This window comes from Ictidomys tridecemlineatus, chromosome 11, assembly GCF_052094955.1.
Source record: "Ictidomys tridecemlineatus isolate mIctTri1 chromosome 11, mIctTri1.hap1, whole genome shotgun sequence".
Taxonomy (NCBI): Eukaryota; Metazoa; Chordata; class Mammalia; order Rodentia; family Sciuridae; genus Ictidomys; species Ictidomys tridecemlineatus.
In genome coordinates this window covers 84,457,497-84,474,732 of record NC_135487.1, presented here as the reverse complement: position 1 = coordinate 84,474,732, position 17,236 = coordinate 84,457,497, and the positions used below count along the sequence as shown (strand labels likewise).

The window sequence follows — 17,236 nt, the reverse complement described above, 5'->3', positions numbered from 1 at the left end:
TGTCTCCTTCTAATCTCCATGCACATTGCAGCTCAACTCCAAATTTTTACTACCTCTGCTTCATGATGATGAGGGCATCATCATGTGAGTTTAGTATTGGAAAGAGTAGTCCTTTATGTTGATTTACAAGATATTTCATTGGATAGTCTTGAGTGTATACTATTAATTGACAGATCTTATTCTAAAAACTCAGGAGGAAAATACTAGGCAGGGCAGTGTTACAACCCAAAATGAGTTACTAGAAAAGGAAACTTCTTCATCTTAAGTCAGCTCAAACAGCCATGCTTTTGTTCTCACTTGAGCTGACCGGATAGCTAAGGACAAATATGTAAATATTTATACAGATGGTAGCTATACTTTTGAAGTCATCCATGATTTTTGGCATGTTATGAAAACAAAGGGCTTCTCATTTCCCACAGGAACCCCATCAAAGACAGACTCCAAGTAGGTGAACTCCCTTCTGCTATCCTGTTACCATTTGCAAATCACCATTATTAAGTTTGAGGCTCAAACTTGTAAATCTGAACCTTAATATTATGGAAAGCTCTGGTAAATTTTTATGCAAAATCAGCTAGTGTGAAAACTATTTGGATATGCAATTTAAATAAACTCCTGATCCAAGTCAACTTCTTATTGACTTGGATCTTATTTACAAAAACAAAATTGACATCTGAAGGGATATAAATTTGGTGTTAATTGAACCGGAAGAGGCTGCCTGTTTCTTCCGGAATCCTTGAAACTTCCATTGTTAAAGCTCTGCACACCACAACTCATGAAACAAGCAAAATGATACAAATTATGATAAAATTTTGGCACTTATGGAAACAACATGGTGTAAAACAGCCCTTGACCCCTAGTGGAAGGGACATACCAAGTTCTTCTCATTATCCATGCTGCAGTAAAACTTCAGGGCCTCGAAACCTGGGTCCACACTTCACATCTCAAGGACCTAAGAAGACTCCTAAAAGTAGACACTGTTGGAAACTTTAAGGTAAAGCTGATCAAGGAAACTTATCTCCAGAAGCAGATGACATCCTAGAGAAGGAGAACTTTCTCAAGGTCACACATCAGACTTCTTTGTCATCAAGAATTAGCTTTTTCTTTCTCTTCCTCCTCTTCCTTCTCCTCTTCCTCCTTTTTCTCCTCTACTTCCTTCTCTTCTCTCTTCTCCTTCTCCTTCTTCTTTCCTGTTTCCTGCTGTCTTAAACCATTGCCTCTTCTTACCAGAGAATCCATGGGGCCATAATCTGTGGTTGGCTTTAGCAAGAAACTAGAGTAATTGTTGGGTTTATGGACTAATGCCCCCACCCCCCAAATCAAGAAACAATTCCAATAATGTTTATTTGGGATATTTCTGATTTTCTTATACAGACACTCATAACTATAAACTCTTCTCTTAGAATGACTTTCATAGTGTCCCAGAGGTTCTGGTATATTGTATCACTATTCTCATTTGATTCTCATTTTTAATTTCTCCCCTGATTTTTTCTATCACCCATTTATCATTTATATCCTTGGTATTCCAGACACCATTGTTATTTGCTTTTCTACAATTACTGGAAAGAGAATTCTGACCCTTCCAATTAATATGCCAATTGCTCCAAAGGTAAAGTGATACCTGCAAAAGGTATCTTGTGCTTCTGGGCATCATGTATTGAAGACCTGGAGACTACCTATGCAAGTATGAGTAATTGTCTGTATGAGGTCACTGAATATCATTTATTTAGGTTTCTTTTCACTAAATGTAGTTATGAACCCTTACAGCATGTTATAAAGGGACTAAAAAAAGTAAATTTCCCACTAGACCTTGAAGACTACCCTAACAAGTAATTTTTCTCTATGATCAGCTTCTCCAGAGTTTCCAAAAAATTCTTCAGCTGCCTCCACATCAGCACTTTAAGATTCATCCTTCATTTTCACATTATGTATTGAATAATGATTTTCAAAAATCATTTAGGCCACCCATAGATGACAGTAAATTCAACAGCATAGTTAGAACTTGCCTTTTCTTTCAACATTACAAATAAACATTTTGCTCTGTCTATGATCATCATGGTGCTGAAACGGATATGTTTCTGTGTCTGGTCTTTAATCCAGTTTTGACAAGTGATATAGGCCCTTTTTGAATTTTTGTGAGTCTCTGTGCTTGTTAGCTTTCTGTCACTGTGACAAAATACCTGAGAAAAACAACTTAAAGAAGGAAATACTTATTATGGCTCATGATTTCAGGAATTTCAGTCCATGGTCAATTGGCTCCATTGTTGCTAAGCCTGTGATGTGGCTGAATATCATGATAGAAGGGTGAGGCAGAGCAAAGATGCTCACCTCCTGGCAGCAGGAAGCAGAAAGAGGAAAAAGAAGAAGCTGGCTCTCAGTGACCTACTTCCTCACTTTAACTAGGCCCCACCTCCTTAAATTTCCACCTTCTAAGAGCCCATGAAGCTATGAATTCATCAATGGATTAGTCCACTGTTTAGGTCAGAGCCCTCAGGACCCACTCATTTCCCCAAGGTCCCACCTCTGAGTACTGCTTCACTGGGGGCCAAACCTTCAATGCATGAGCTTTGGGAGGACATTCCAGACAAACCATATTGCAGTTTCAACACCTGCAATGAAGCATTTGTCACTTTGTTGTTGTTCTTCAAGATGATAACTCTGATGGAACAAGGACACAACTGACTGGCACACAGTAACCATGACTGACTTCCCAACTTCATAGTACTTACTCACTTTTAATTTTATTTCCAGGTCCCTCACTTGAGTTGGCCTTTTACTGGTAATATTAATAAGGGATCATGGAATAAAACAACACTAAGTTATATCAAGCATAAGAGAGAATGATGCAATCACAAGACAGTAAATTCGAGATGTATAAGGTTGCTGCTGGTATAACAGAACATACTGTTTTACAGTAGACTCTGTTTAAAAAGTATAAAGAGAACACTCTAAAATCACAATAAAGGGGCTGGAGAGGTATCTCAGAGGTAGAAGCCCTGGGTCTAATTCCCAGCACCACAAAAAATAAAATACAAATAAGAAGTAATGTATACTAAATATACAAAGGAATAATATAGTCATTTATTATCATTATTAAGTATTATGTACTGTACATAATTGTATTGCTACACTTTTATATGACAGGTAGTGCATCAGGATTATTAATGCCAATATCACCACATACACAAGAGGCTGGGTGTGGTAGTGCACACCTGCAATTCCAGTGGCTCAGGAGGCTAAGGCAGGAGGATCACAAGTTCAAAGTCAGCCTTAGCAATAGCAAGGTGCTAGGCAACTCAGTGAGACCCTGTCACTAAATAAAATACAAAGGAGAGCTGGGTATGTGGCTCAGTGGTTGAATGCCCTTGAGTTCAATCCCTGGTACCAAAAAAAAAAAAAAAATAAGAGTAACACATTGTGCCACGATGTTATAATGACTATGACATCACTAGGTGGTGTGATTTTCTCAGCTCCAGTTATAATCTTATGGGACCACCACCATAAATGTAGTCTGGCATTGACTAAAATGTCATATATGATACATGACTCTTCCTTCCAAAGTCAGAAGCCAAAGCTGTCAATAACCAAAATTAGTACCAACCTTGCAATAGATGAAGATGAGTTAGTTTTCCTCATTGAGAAGAGGTTCCAATGGGGTTGCTGGGGGCTCACTCTGGGTGGTAGTTGGATGGTGGTTGTATATAATTTGAAGCTAATTTTTATTTTTTATTTTATTTTTTTGGTATTGGGGATTGAACTCTTGGGCACTCAACCACCCGAGCCACATTCCCAGCTCTATTTTGTATTTTATTTAGAGCAGGGTCTCACTGAATTGCTTAGCCTTCACTTTTTAGTTGAGGCTGGCTTTGAACTCAAGATCCTGCCGCCTTAGCCTTCTGAGCTTCTGGAATTACAGGTGTGCACCACCACTGCTTGAGGCTAATTTTTAGTGGGAAATTTTGAATTTTTTAGTCAATCATATCCTAGCAATTCAGAAAAGTAGAATCCACTTGCTGAAAGGTGGATGAAAACATTCAGGTTCAATGAAAATTCTTAATGGAACATTTTGCAACTCTAGGTCTCTTTTATGCTCACATTAGGAGCTTAATGAAACTGAATACCACACTTATTTTTTCCCTGATTTTACTGCTCCAGAAAACTTAAATTAAAAGGTGTCTGTTACTGCCACTTCTATAAATACTACCACTAAAGACACTGAGGAAATTTCTCAGGAGAAAAGAACACAAGATGTGTTTATGAAGCCACCAGTTGGTTTGCAGGCATTTTAAGTGGTGGATAAGCCTGGCTATTCCAAAGTGTCCAAATCTTTATGTTTATATTTACTGGGTCTCTAGGGTACTACAACTTGTGTTATCAGGATAAATAAAAAAATGGATATCTCTTTAAATCAGGAAACTTTCCAGTGAACAATAGTCCTTAATTGCCATCATGCTTCAAAGACTATGACCAATAGGACTCAAGTAAATTAAACTATCTTTATTGGCTGAACTTTGAATGGTTTGATTTGACTAGTTTGATTCATGGAGACTCCTATTAAGAAATGTACTTCTTGGGCTGGGAATGTAGCTCAGTTGGTAGAGTGCTTACCTTGCATGCACAAGGCCCTGGGTTCAATCCCCAGCAACACACACACACACACACACACACACACAAAAGTGCTTCTTTAACAGTTGGGGAATGTGCAGTGTCTTGGTATTGTCCTCTGATAGTTATGAATCATAATAGTCTCCCTCACATGTCATTAACCCTGGGAAGTCTTAAATAGTTGTATATTTCATGTATTCATCAAATGATCTCCTAATGGTCAGAATAACAAAAACACAAAAGACTCTCCCAGCTAATTTGGCATTGTGAATTGAGAACAAATAAATTCCATTATCATGGTGAAAGAAAGTTGTGTCAGTGCCCAAGGTCTTGATCAATTTCTCAGATTGAGAGTCTGAACAAAAGGGGAGAGTTATTAAATGGACTAAAGCTGCCTTCATATGTAGCAAGCTGTAACCCAACTTCATGTATAAGCAAATTGTAACTTAATTTGAGAGCATATTCTTGAAACAGGTAGCTGAGTCTCCACTAGTCATAATGGCCAAGCTTTATAACCAATCAGAGGCTGCAAACTGACAAAACATGTCTCCATTTGGCAAATGCTAACTGTAACCGATCAGGCTATTTCTGTGTGTCCCTTCTGTTTTCTGTTTGTAAATATTCCCTGCCCACGTTTTGGAGTGGAGCTATCTGAAGTGCTTTTGGTCCTCAGTTCTACCTGATTTCTGCTCAACTCAGGATGTCTATCCCTGATTTTTAATTTTTTTTCCATGAAAAGTTGTGCAAGTACTTAAAAGTATTTGGGTAGAGGTTAACTGGGATATCAGAACCCTGGACCTTGCAAAACCAGAGAGGGACAGAAATGAATCTGGGAATTGTCAAGGGATGCAGCTGTACCATTGAGAAGGTATTTTAAAGAGTTAACATTTTTGACAATATTGAGCATGTTTTCAAGAAACAACCTGAGCTATTTATAAAGCCAAATAAAAAAGTGTTTCAGGAACTAGGCTAGTGGAAGAGGGAAACTCAATGCCAGAGCCAGGATCAGGCCCAAATCCTAATGGTCCAGTCCTGTCTTCAGCCTGTGTTCACACCTCTCTCCATTTTAATGAAAAAGAGCAGCTAGAGAAGCAGATGGGAATGGAACAAAAGCCAAGGTTGCATGTGTACACTTGTCAGACGATTTACTGAAAGGCACAGTGTTTCTACACTTACAGCCAAAGAGCTACAAGGAGGGAATGGCATCTCTTGGGCAGTGATTACTGCACTAGTGAGAAACAAACCTCAGGATCACAGGGCAGGAGGGATAATAAGGTTGAAATAATGCTGAAGCCACCTGCACAGAGCCCTGGTGTGGCCCCCTAGGGTTCCCCTCCATGGAAGCAGGTGCATGCCAAGGCCATATAATACCTCCCCAATAGCCTCACTCCCTACCCCCTGCAGCACCCAGGACAGAGGCTGCAGGGACAGGGAAACTTGCCTTCATCATTCACCCCACTGGCATGGTTCCCTGACAAGTCCAATGAATAAATGTGTTTTGTTTAACCTTTTGAGATGAAAAGAATGGCAGATAGAAACCAAGCTGGAAAAATAAAACAAAGAACTTTAGAAAGTTAAAGAAACGTGAGGCCTGAGGCATGGAAATAAACCCTCTGGTGCTGATACTCCCTGGACCTCTGGGAGCAGCCTCAGTTAAGGTTGAAAGGCCTGTGAAAGTAAAGGAGTTGGGCATTTAGGGAAAGATATTAGGGACTGTTCTTCCTCAGAAAAAAGGTTCCTAGCTTCTGGAGTGTTAATCAAGTTTCATATATGCAAACTTATATGCTCACCATTTCATTCTCTAACTTTATTTTGAGAGAGCAAAAGTTAAAGAAGGGGCCATTTATGGTTGATAAGAGAAGAAAGAGGGGTGGTAGTCTTCTTTAAAACCATAGGAGGCCTTCGTCACAAAGGAGGTTGGTAAGAATTTTATCAAGGGGGTCCTGGCCCCCAGGCCCAGACACCCATGCTCCCACATTTTGTTGCTGTGGATCCCTCAGCCACAGTTACTTTTTAGTGGTCAGTCCTAAACAAGGCTTTCCAAGCTGGCCGAAGATCTCCTGGAGAGCAGTGCCCAGCCCCGTCTTTCCAAATTTTTGACCACTCTCAGCCAAGTTTTAATTTTTCATTTTTTTTTTTGTTGACCAGGGATTGAACCCATGGGTGCTTAACCACTCCAGCCCCTTTTATTTTTTTATTTTGAGACAGTCCCTCACTAAGTTGCTGAGGCTGGCTTTGAACTTGCTATCCTCCAGCCTCAGCCTCCCAAGCTGCTAGGATTACAGGCCTACATCACAAAGTCAGGCTCAGCTTAGTTTTGTCTGGCTCCTGACCCTTAGTTATGGTGCTGTTTTTGGCCACAATTCTAATCACTGCCTGTAGGACTTGTTGTGGTTACTTGATATTGGCAGCACTGACCCTTGGTGGACTTGCCAGGGCTGACTCAGGCCTCTGCTTCCTCTTTCCTTGGAGGTTCTGGGGCAAGATAATTTTCTTTGTTTCAGCCTCCACTGCCAGCTGCAGCTCACACATCCAAATTCCCTTCACTCCAACCCCAGCAGCTTCCCCCACAGTGTGTTTTTATTTTTGTGTGTGTGATGCTAGGGATTGACCTCAGGACCTTGTACATTCCAGGCAAGCACTCTACCAACTGAGCTAGACCCCCAGCCTCCTAGTGTGGTTTTAAAGTTAGAAAAGGGCCACCTTGTGATTATATCTCTATTTGTAATTTGTCCCATTTATTAGGCCAAATTTAATCTCCAGTAAAATGTACACGGCTAATCTCGTAAGACGGATCCATTCTTCTTTAGTAATTCCTGTTCAGAGGTCAGAATTTAAGAGCACTCCCAGTCGGGTTTTGTTCAGGACACATACTTAACTGTACTCAAAATTCTGCTATCTCTAACTTAAGAACTTTATTCCCTACTGTTTCTGAGCTCCAACTGAGGGCCAAGAAGCACAGTATGCACTAGGGAACCAAGCACAAGACATGGTTCTGGTTCTGTGGGGCTTACAGTCCAGTGAGAGAAAGACAAATACTCAGATGTCATGATTTAGTGTTTGTACCACTAAGAGGTAAGTCGAGGAGGCATGCCTAACCCAAAGGAGACATGACTAAGCTAATTTTTGAACAAAAGAATAGCAAGGAAGAGGGAAGAAAGGAGTAATATAGTAGAGAGAGTGTTCTAAGCAAAGAGTGGCATGAGAGTGAGAGAGACACCCTGGCAAGTTCTGAGAGGTGCATCAGTGTTGTGAGTGAGCTCCATATTAATATAGACAGAACAAAGTCTTTCCACAATGTTAGAATTTATTGACTAGCAATAAATTCACATGCTACCATTAATTCAATACCATTAATTCACCAAATACTCATGGTTCACTTGGTAGTCATGAGCAGGGCAATTACAGGTTCTTTTATTCCTTTTCAATCTTGATTACTAGTGTCTGTAACACTCAATTCAGACATCACATTTTACACAATGGTATAGAGTTTACTGAAAGGCTAAGAAAGGGTTAACACTCAATTCAGACATCACATTTTACACAATGGTATAGAGTTTACTGAAAGGCTAAGAAAGTGACCACAGGGCTTCAAGAGCTTGCACCACAAGAAAAGGCAGAGAGAAAATAAAAATACAAAAGAGTCACTTTGGGTCCTCTGATAAAATTAAGAATGAGCTTTAAAGACTCAGAGTGCAGAGCTTTTTAGGTGAAGGTCCCCACAGCAGGCAGCTTTCAAATAGGTCACACAATCAAGGAGATGGAGCTGAGCTGAAGTCCCAGAGACTGAGTGTAGTACACAGCCTGTGACCTTGTGAAACATTCACCATGAAAAGGGGACAGGTCAGTTAGTGTGTGTGGCTGTACTCTTGCCTTAGGTGCCCTTCCTTTTATGTGTTCTAAGTGAGGGGGTTGCATCAGTTGATGGTCCGTGTGGGGACAGGTGCATGGAGTACTGCATACATGGCATACCTTAAGGGCATCTGAGTGGCAAACCACTCCCCTGTGCTAGGCCTGTGAGCGGAAAACCAATTACCCCCCACAGCCCTGGGCGTGAGGCCACGTGTTGCAGTCCCTAACCTTGTTCCACAGCCCACTCCTCGATTGGTCGCTGCAGGAACAGTTGGCCAGAAATTGTATTGGTGGCTGCCTATAATCTGCTTAGCTACTGCCTGAGTATATATACATGGTAACTGCACAATAAAATCAGACCTGCTTCCTGCTTGGCCTCTGAGGTCTTGATTTGTGACTCCGCAGCTACACTCTCCTCTTCCCTGTTCCATGAATCTCCTTGTTGGTTGAGAGCAAGCCCATCCAGGTATGGTGTGTCTGATGAGCTCACAGGCCTGGTTTCCTTATTATATACTTGATATGCCCTGTGTCTATGTGCCTCTGATTTAATTTATTAAGTTCAGATGACAATTTTTATTAACACAATTTACCCATCAGTTCATGCCTTATGATGTGCTGTGCAGCTAAGGGTTATTCTTTTCAGAAAGTTCTGGATATCCAGCAGCTGGTGGTTACCAATTTGTCCAGACAGGTTACCAAGTCACTCTGCCTTGGCACTTGCACTCAAAACAGAGTAACCCAGGGTAAACTGCTGCTTTTTAAAATGGGAGCAACTCGGGATTGGGCACTGCTATTCTATACAGCATGGTGTAACAGCCTGCTGATTGAAATGTGGTTTCAGTAGATCAAAGAGTGAACTCGGGAATTTGGATTTTAGTATCTCCCCACCATGAGTCTGAGGAGAGGAGGGCTGGGCAGCACTTTTCCAAACCCAGATGTAGGCGATATGAAGCCCTAAAGGGGCGGCAGAATCAGATCTGTTTCAGAAAAATCACTTTGGGAGAAAGTATTCCACATGTGCTCACTCTGCAAAGCACCCCAATCCTTTGATAATCCTGCAACCCTCTGTTGTTCAGGGGCTTCAAAGCTCATAGTTTGTTTGTTTTTGTTTTAAATATTTTAAATATATATATATATATATATATATATATATTTGTAGGTGAACACAATACTTTTATTTTTTATTTTTATTGGTGCTGAGGCTCGAACCCAGTACCTCATGCATGTTAGGTGAGCACTCTACCACTGAGCCACAACCCCAGCTGTAAGGCTCATAGTTGACTCTGAAAGTGAGTCTGTTAATCAGAGATGGCCTTGGGAGGCCACGAATGAGTGGTCCTGAACTGTATGGCTTTGGACATTGTATCGCCCAAAAGGCAGGGGCAGTGAGCAGTGTTGATTATGAGCATGTGAAAGCTTTGGGGCCCCAAATCCACAGAGGGTCTTGAGGTTCTGGAGAACACAGGCTCTGCTGGGGGATGGAGCTTGGAGCAGATCCCTGTCTAGTCTAGATAGGGCTACAGGAGCTCCTGGCAGGACAGAACTGGTGCCCACTTGGTTAACAGAGGCCCAGGGAGGATTTGGGTATAGGCCATGAAGCTATTTAATTGAAATGCCAATTATGTCACCTCACAGAGCTGAACCCACTCATTAGTGTAGCCCTGTTTCCTGCAGCCAATGGAGATGAATACATTGATTATTATTTTACGTTGGCTACAATAATGACATTTCAACTAAGAGCTTGACACTCACTTTTTAAAACTGCTGAATCCATTGAGCTGGATTTCTGTAGAAATTTCCTTCTTACAACCCAGTGGTTCTGAGCATGGTAAGAAACTCAGGCCAACTGGATCTGGCTGATAGCACAGAAGGCAGGAGATGCTCATCCTACCTGTTGCTAACACCTAAATCCACTCCAGGGTCTCAGCCCTTTGGGTACCCAGCACCTGTCTCCTCTTTCTATGACTCTTCCACAGAAAAAGTTTCATCTGTCCCAGATTCAGGCAATGCTAGAAAGTGACATTTTGTTTCACATTCTACAATCTCAGAGTTGGGCAAAAAGGATGTTTTGAGTTTATTTCTGGCTCCCTGCACTCAGATAAGCAGGTCTAAAATGAGCAAGAGGCCTCCATATGGATGGGCTAGAACTCCCTTTCAGCTTCTAACCAATATGCTAACAATTCCGATCCACAGCCACCTCTGCACCAGCTGCTCTGCTGGGGCCATTTGTTTCCTGACTACTTCTCTGATTTTTTTTTTACTTATGCTTAAAATAATTGCCCCTTCACCAGCTGGATCTTGACTGGTACTTGCTGAGATTATGCCTTGTTGACTATCTGGTAGTTATCAGAAGGATCTAGATAAGAAAATGGGAAACTATTCATATTCAGATGCTATAAATAGCCATAAGGAGATGATTTAATTCCAACATTTGGCTCTTCTATGTTAAATTGCTTGTCAGTTTGTTAAGGCGAGATTGCAATATATCACCAAGTCGATCTTAAAACAGGAGACGAAAACCGACGGTATCCACCAGCTGGTGGGCCAAGGGGTAGGCTTCAAGTCTACACCCTTTGACTCCCTTCTAGGGTTTGAGTACACCTTTTATTGTCAAAAACAATATTAAAGCATAAGTGGCTGCTGCTACGATTCAAAACCATAAACAAACGTCATGAGATCTAAAATCATAAGCAGGAAAGAGAGTTTGCCAAAATGACCCTAGTTGTATACAAGTTAAAGAATGTTTACTAACATCTAGACAATCAATCTCTGACAGAGTACATTGTCCAAGAAAAATGGGAACCAAAGAGAGAACACTTTGACATTGTATAAGAATTGCCATTTTATGTTGCCAAACATACTATGCTAAGCAACTGTTAATGGGTACAGAGGTGGGGCTTTCCCTGGGAGAAGCATATCTTATATAATGTGGAGTCTCAGGGCAAAATGAAGTCTGTTTGGTCATTGCTCATATAGTCTGGTCCATAACAAGTTTCTAGGCCATAAACATTTAAACATAGTTTTGTTATGATATCTAATGTCATAGTGAGTATGTAGTTGATGCCTAAAATACTTAAGAAACATCAATCTGACATTATTAGTTGAAAGGTAAGCTTCAACATTGGTATTAAAAGTGTTTGTTATTAGCTGAGCGTGGTGGCACATGCCTGTAATTCCAGCAACTTGGGAGGCGGAGACGGGAGTTCAAAACCAGCCTCAGCCACTTAGTTAGGCACTAGCAACTCAGTGAGCCCTGTCTCTAAATAAAATATAAAAAAAGGGGTGGGGATGTGGCTCAGCGGTTAAGCACCACTGAGTTAAATTCCCAGTATCAATATATATATATATATATATATATATATATATATATATATATATATAATTAACAAGGAGTTTCTCAGAATCAACCTTTTCTTTCTTTCTTTCTTTTCTTCTTTCTTTCTTCTTTCTTCCTTTCTTTCCTTTCCTTTCCTTTCCTTCCTTTCCCTCCCTCCCTCCCTCCCTCCCTCCCTCTCTCTCTCTCTCTCTCTCTCTCTCTCTCTCTCTCTCTCTCTCTCTTTCTTTCTTTCTTTCTGACTTAACCTAGGGGTACTTTACCACTGAGTTAAAATCCCAGTTAACCCTAACTGTTTTAAAAAAATTATTTTATTTTTAAATTTTGAGACAGGATCTCATTAAGTTGACCTTCAGTTGCTGAAGGTCTTGCTATGTTGCTTAGTCTAATCTTCAACTTGTGATCATCCTGCCTTAGGCTCCCAAATTGCTGAGATTAGAGGTGTGTAATCACCATGCACACTAGAATAAACTTTCATTGTTCTGATGAAAGCTTGAAAAGATGGCTACCAAGGGTACTATTCTAAAGAAATAAAGCAATGGCTTAATTACAACTGGTTGAAAGGAAGAGCTGAGTGGTTGGCTGAGTGTTATCTGACCAAGCACCTTCATGCCTTGGTGTAGAGGCCAAGGGCTGATGGGTCAGGTTCATTCAATGAGGATGGTCTTTCTACTGTCTATGACACTCAAGGATAGGAGCTTGTACCTGGCCCAACTGGTGAACACTGTCACCAACCATTCAAGATGAAGAAACCTGAAATTACCTGAGAACATTAAGATCTACAAATTAGTTTTAAATAAAATAAGTCTTTAATTAGTTATCAAAGTGGTATGTTGTACATCATACACCTACTTTTGCAAAAATAAAGGTAGACATGTCAAGCATGTTTACATAGATGAAATGAGTTTCATGCCAATTTATTCTAGACATAAGTATCCTAATTTTAATTAAAAGGATCACATTGGGGCTCAGAGAGATTCAAGATCATATAATTGGTAAAGGGAAGAATTGAGACTTACCCATATCTGTCTCTCCTAGCTCCCAGATTCTTTCCAACACATTTTCTTTCCAGCCCATCATACCTGTGATCTTTAGCTTGCTTCTTCACCCAGAAGACATGGCTATGTTTCAGTCTTATGATAAAGAATTTATACCTAGTATAAGCAAAAATTACAACAAAAACCTCTAGTTACTGCTCATGTAGAGTACTTACGTAGGATGTCTGCTAACACAATGATACTTCTATCATCAAGACCAAAACCAAAGGTCAGGGACCCCTTGCCATACCCTCACCCTTTCCAAAATGCCCTCCACTTGGAAACCCCAATCAGAGACACAGAATGAGCTTTCAGACAGCAAGTAGCAGAGGTGAGTTTCAGAAAATCAATGTATTCACACATACACAGAGACACTCAGCCAGCTGGGCTGCCCTTTGTCTTCACAGCTACATGAACAGCCTGGTGCATCTGGCTGGTTGTCTCAGAGAGTGTATGCAGAAGGGTAAGTTGAGTCCTTCCTCTTCTCAAATTGCCATCTCAGCTTATAAATTCTGACTGCCTCTAATAATCATGTTGCAATAGCTGTGACTCTGAAACCTCCTACTGTAATCAGAGAAGGCTTAAAGCACAGGATAGGAATGGGAGGAACACTAATTTGTTTGGTTTCTGTTATAATCTGAAAGCTTTCAAAATAATCCTATTGGGCTTTTTAGATGAGACAATCCATCAGAAGCTGAAAGGAGATTCAGTAGAGACCCCCTGAGACTCAGGATCTAAGTAGAGCAGACTGGGAGACTCAGATGACAAAGGATACTGACATACAATGAAGAGACGGTCCTCTCCCCACTTCTGCCTGAAACCCAGCATCTCACTCTGCCTACCAGAGCCTGGAGAGGAGAAGATAGCTGGAGACAGCACCTGGGGCATGAAGACTTCCATGAACTCTTCCAAGCTCTGTGAACCTCAGACACACAAGAGTGGGAATAAGATGGGGGAAGAGAACAGAGAAGTCACCATGTGGAGCTACATCCAACACATAGGCATGTGGACACATAAAGCACCATTTTAGGGACTTCCAGAAAAAACTGGGGGACATTTTGAGAGTCCTGAGAGCTTGTTTTTACTTGGGTGAAGGACAGTACTACAGGAAATGTCTACACATACATCTCTTTTAGAATCTGGAAAGATAATGTTTTGCGGGAGGGAAAGTGAGATTATGAGAGGAGGCAAGAAATTCTTTCTATTGTATATACTTCTGGGCCGTTTAACTTTTAAATATTTCTTATTACTTTCATAATAAAAACTTAGAAGAAGATAGTCATGTTTAGAAAAACTAAAAGCTACACAATATATGGCATTAGCTTTCAAGGTCTGAATCCTTCTCTGCAGCATGGCTAGTGACAACACTAGTCCCCAGCAGAGCCATCTAGTTAGTTCCTGTCCAAATCTATGGCAGGGAATAAAGTCCAGAGCAGAAGGATGCCCGAGAGCTTCCCTTGCCCCAGTTTTTGAAACTGAATCATGCGGAAGGTCAAAAGCTGGTTCAGTGTTCACTGTGAAATGCCAAGTTTAGCTATAATCTCTGGCCTAGAGGTCTTGCTCCCAGAGCTCTTAGAAAAACTTTGTGACTTGTGGATTCACCATGGATTCAGTTTGTCTCTCACACATTGTAAGCAAGAGATCGGACTAGGGTCTCAGGCCCTGCTGCTCCATGAAAATGTCCAGTCTTCACTGAAGCACATATGACCTGGCTCTGTTTTCCTCTCCATCCTGTGCCCCTCTTCCAGCTCTTGCTCCAGGCATTAAACTAGGTGTGATGAGCTCTCTAATCTGGGGCTTCTCACCCTACACCTGCCCCACAGCATATTCTTTGGTTTCCACTGCCTAAATATTCCCTGCAGAATTCTTCCTGAGCACCAGTGGGTTAGATACCATCAGCACTGCTTCTAGATCACCCTGATGCCATCTGAAGAAACATCGCTATAAAATGGTTGCCTGACTGTGTGTCAGTGTCCCCACCAGACTGTTGGCTCTTCTTGTTGGCAAGAGCTGTAGTATTTACCACAGTTGCCTCTAGTTCTGGGCAAAAGCTTAATAAACACTGGCTGAATAAGTAACCTGCTGGTCTGGCCGACCCCTTCAGGCACTCTTGTCAGGTCAGGCACAGAACATCCACAGGCTGCACTCTCACTTGTTCATCCACAAGTACCACATCTAGACTGCAAATTCCTCCATCTAAAGTTCTCAATGTATCAATTTGCCAGAAACAAGTAGGGGTTTCAAGGCCTGGCAGGGTAAAGGAAATCACCAGGGACTGCAGTTCTAGCTCTGACTCTTCGCCAAATTGCAACTTTGAGCAAAATCTGCCATCTCACAGGCCTGGATGTTCCTGGAGCCTGTAAAGGGCAGGGTTAGGTGGTGGCTAAGACCCTGAGAGTGGGTTGAGATTAAGTCTTAATCTTTGACTTCATACTATACAAGGATAAATTAATAGACGTTTCATTAATTTAGGAAAATTAGCGGTTGAGATTGTGGCTCTGTGGTGGAGCGCTTGCCTAGCACGTGCGAGGCCTTGGGTTCAATCCTTAGCACCACAAATAAACAAATAAAATAAGGGCATTGTGTCTAACTACACCTAAAAAATAAATATAAAAAAACTAAAAAAAAAAAAAAGAAAAGAAAAATTAGCAGTTTGGAGGAAGATTCTTGGGGATGACAAAGCAGAGAAAGGGCACTTGTGCATTAAAACCTGCCCACCAGAACCAAAACTAGCTGGTATTTCAAAGCCTTAGTAGACCTTTTAGCGGTCCTTTTAAAGGGGGGTGTGAAGAACCCGGCAGCGCGGCCGCCCTTGGTGGAGGAGTAGGGCCTTAAATGCCAGTAGCCCGCCAGGGGCGCGGGCTAAGTCGGGCGCGCAGTCCTGACATCCGCAGGGGGAGCCCTGGCGCGTGCAGCTCTGGCAGCCGCCTCGCCCGTGCTCCCGGCCTTTGCGCCCGCCCACCGCCAGCCAGGGATAATCACCTGCGGCGGGCTGGAATCCCGCTGCGGGTTCTCACCCTGTCCCAACTCGCCGCGAGACTAGTAACCGTTAGGAAGCACTTTGCCCCATCGGGATTTCTGCTTAGTCGTTGTCTTCCAGGAAACAGCTTCCTCAGTTTGGAGTCAGCTCTCCTGCTGCAGAAGCCAGAGACTCAGCAGTGGAGCCGCAGCCTCAGCACCTCCCTCTCCGGAGGCCGCTCAGCAGCCGACCGGCCTCCTCCCACCGGAGCGCACTTCGGCTTCCCGCCGCGCGGGGTCGGAAGCCTCGCGCTCGCCCCTGCGGCCTCGGGCACCACGCCCTGCGAGGCGGCCGTCTTCTCGCCCGCCGTTGCTTGCCCCCTCTGGTGGCCGCTTGCATGGGCACCGACCGCCGCGCGGCCCGGGCGCTCCTGGCGCGAGCCCGCACCCTGCACCTGCAGGCCGGGAACCCGCTGAGCTGGGCCGTCTGCAGAGGAAGTGTCCTTCCACGCACAGCGAGGAGGTGAGGGCCGGCCAGCAGCCTCCGCGCAAATCCAGGTTCTGGGGCAGGCCGCGGGCCAGGGCAGGTGAAGGAGAGCACGCCTGGGCGCCGCAGGGGACTGCGGCCGGGGTCAGTGGAACCTCTTGTCCGTACCTGCCGCCCGAGGCCGAGCGTCCTAAAAACTCAGCAGGTGCAGCTGCACACCCAGTGCCGCCTCTGCCACTGTTCGAGGTGGATAGCAGAACTCTGAGACGCGCTGGCAGGGAAGTCGGGGAGCGCCAGTAAGTGGCTGGGTGCCTCTCTCAATCTCTTGCTCTCTTCCCCACCCTTTCCTTTCGAAAGGAATATTCGAAAGATTAACTTTTGGTAAATGAAATAATATTCACAATACGCCTAACTTTATGATCATGTTGGTATTAATCTATTGCTGTGAAGCAAATGACGAAACAACTCAAATTTGGTTTGGGCGTAGACACGTATTTTTTTCTTACTGGAAGTTAATCTGCTTCATTTTATTTTCCCGAAGGTTGATCACTAGTTAGTTGGAGGTGGCAGATGTTAATCTGGAAGTATGCACTTGTTACCTCCTTTTTTGCTGACTCTTTCTGAGCCAGTGAGTAGTTATCTTATTGACTGCATAAGTAATTTGTGGCATGGAATAATTTTAGTACTTGAAAAAAATTCCCAATGACTATGTGCGTTTATGATGTGTTGGTTAAATGTAAAAATAATAAAACAAAAACTTTAGGAGCCATGCGACTTTGGGAAAGAAGCTTTGAAGTTGGATGCTACCTTCCTCATCAAGTTGTGAAAATTAAGAGATTATATATGAAAATACTCAACCTAGGAGAGTTTATCTCCATATAACCTGGTTCTATCAGAAAGATGCCTTGATTAAAAGAACCAATTGCCTCAATTGTCAGGTTATCAGCTGTTCAGAGTCAGTTTTAG

General features: G+C 42.5%; 1 protein-coding gene and 1 long non-coding RNA gene across 9 annotated transcripts in view; one reads left to right on the top strand and one right to left on the bottom strand.

Moving 5' to 3' along the window:
* The window catches only part of LOC144368168 (uncharacterized), a 33,986-nt gene extending 17,336 nt beyond the window's left edge, over positions 1-16,650 (bottom strand). Inside the window, exons 1-2 of the long non-coding RNA XR_013427941.1 lie at positions 16,439-16,650; positions 12,808-12,942 (exon numbers count right to left, since the gene is read on the bottom strand). This is a non-coding gene — a long non-coding RNA (uncharacterized LOC144368168). The remainder of the gene's footprint in view (positions 1-12,807; positions 12,943-16,438) is intronic.
* LOC110596914 (rho GTPase-activating protein 29-like) overlaps positions 16,175-17,236 on the top strand; it is a 74,366-nt gene continuing 73,304 nt past the window's right edge. For 7 of the 8 annotated variants that reach the window (XM_078026810.1, XM_078026809.1, XM_078026814.1 and 4 more), the window contains exon 1: positions 16,429-16,566. The gene's annotated coding sequence lies outside the window, so the exon portion shown is untranslated. Of the gene's footprint in view, positions 16,307-16,428; positions 16,567-17,236 lie in introns of those variants that run through there. The other variant, XM_078026808.1, reaches the window with a different exon arrangement.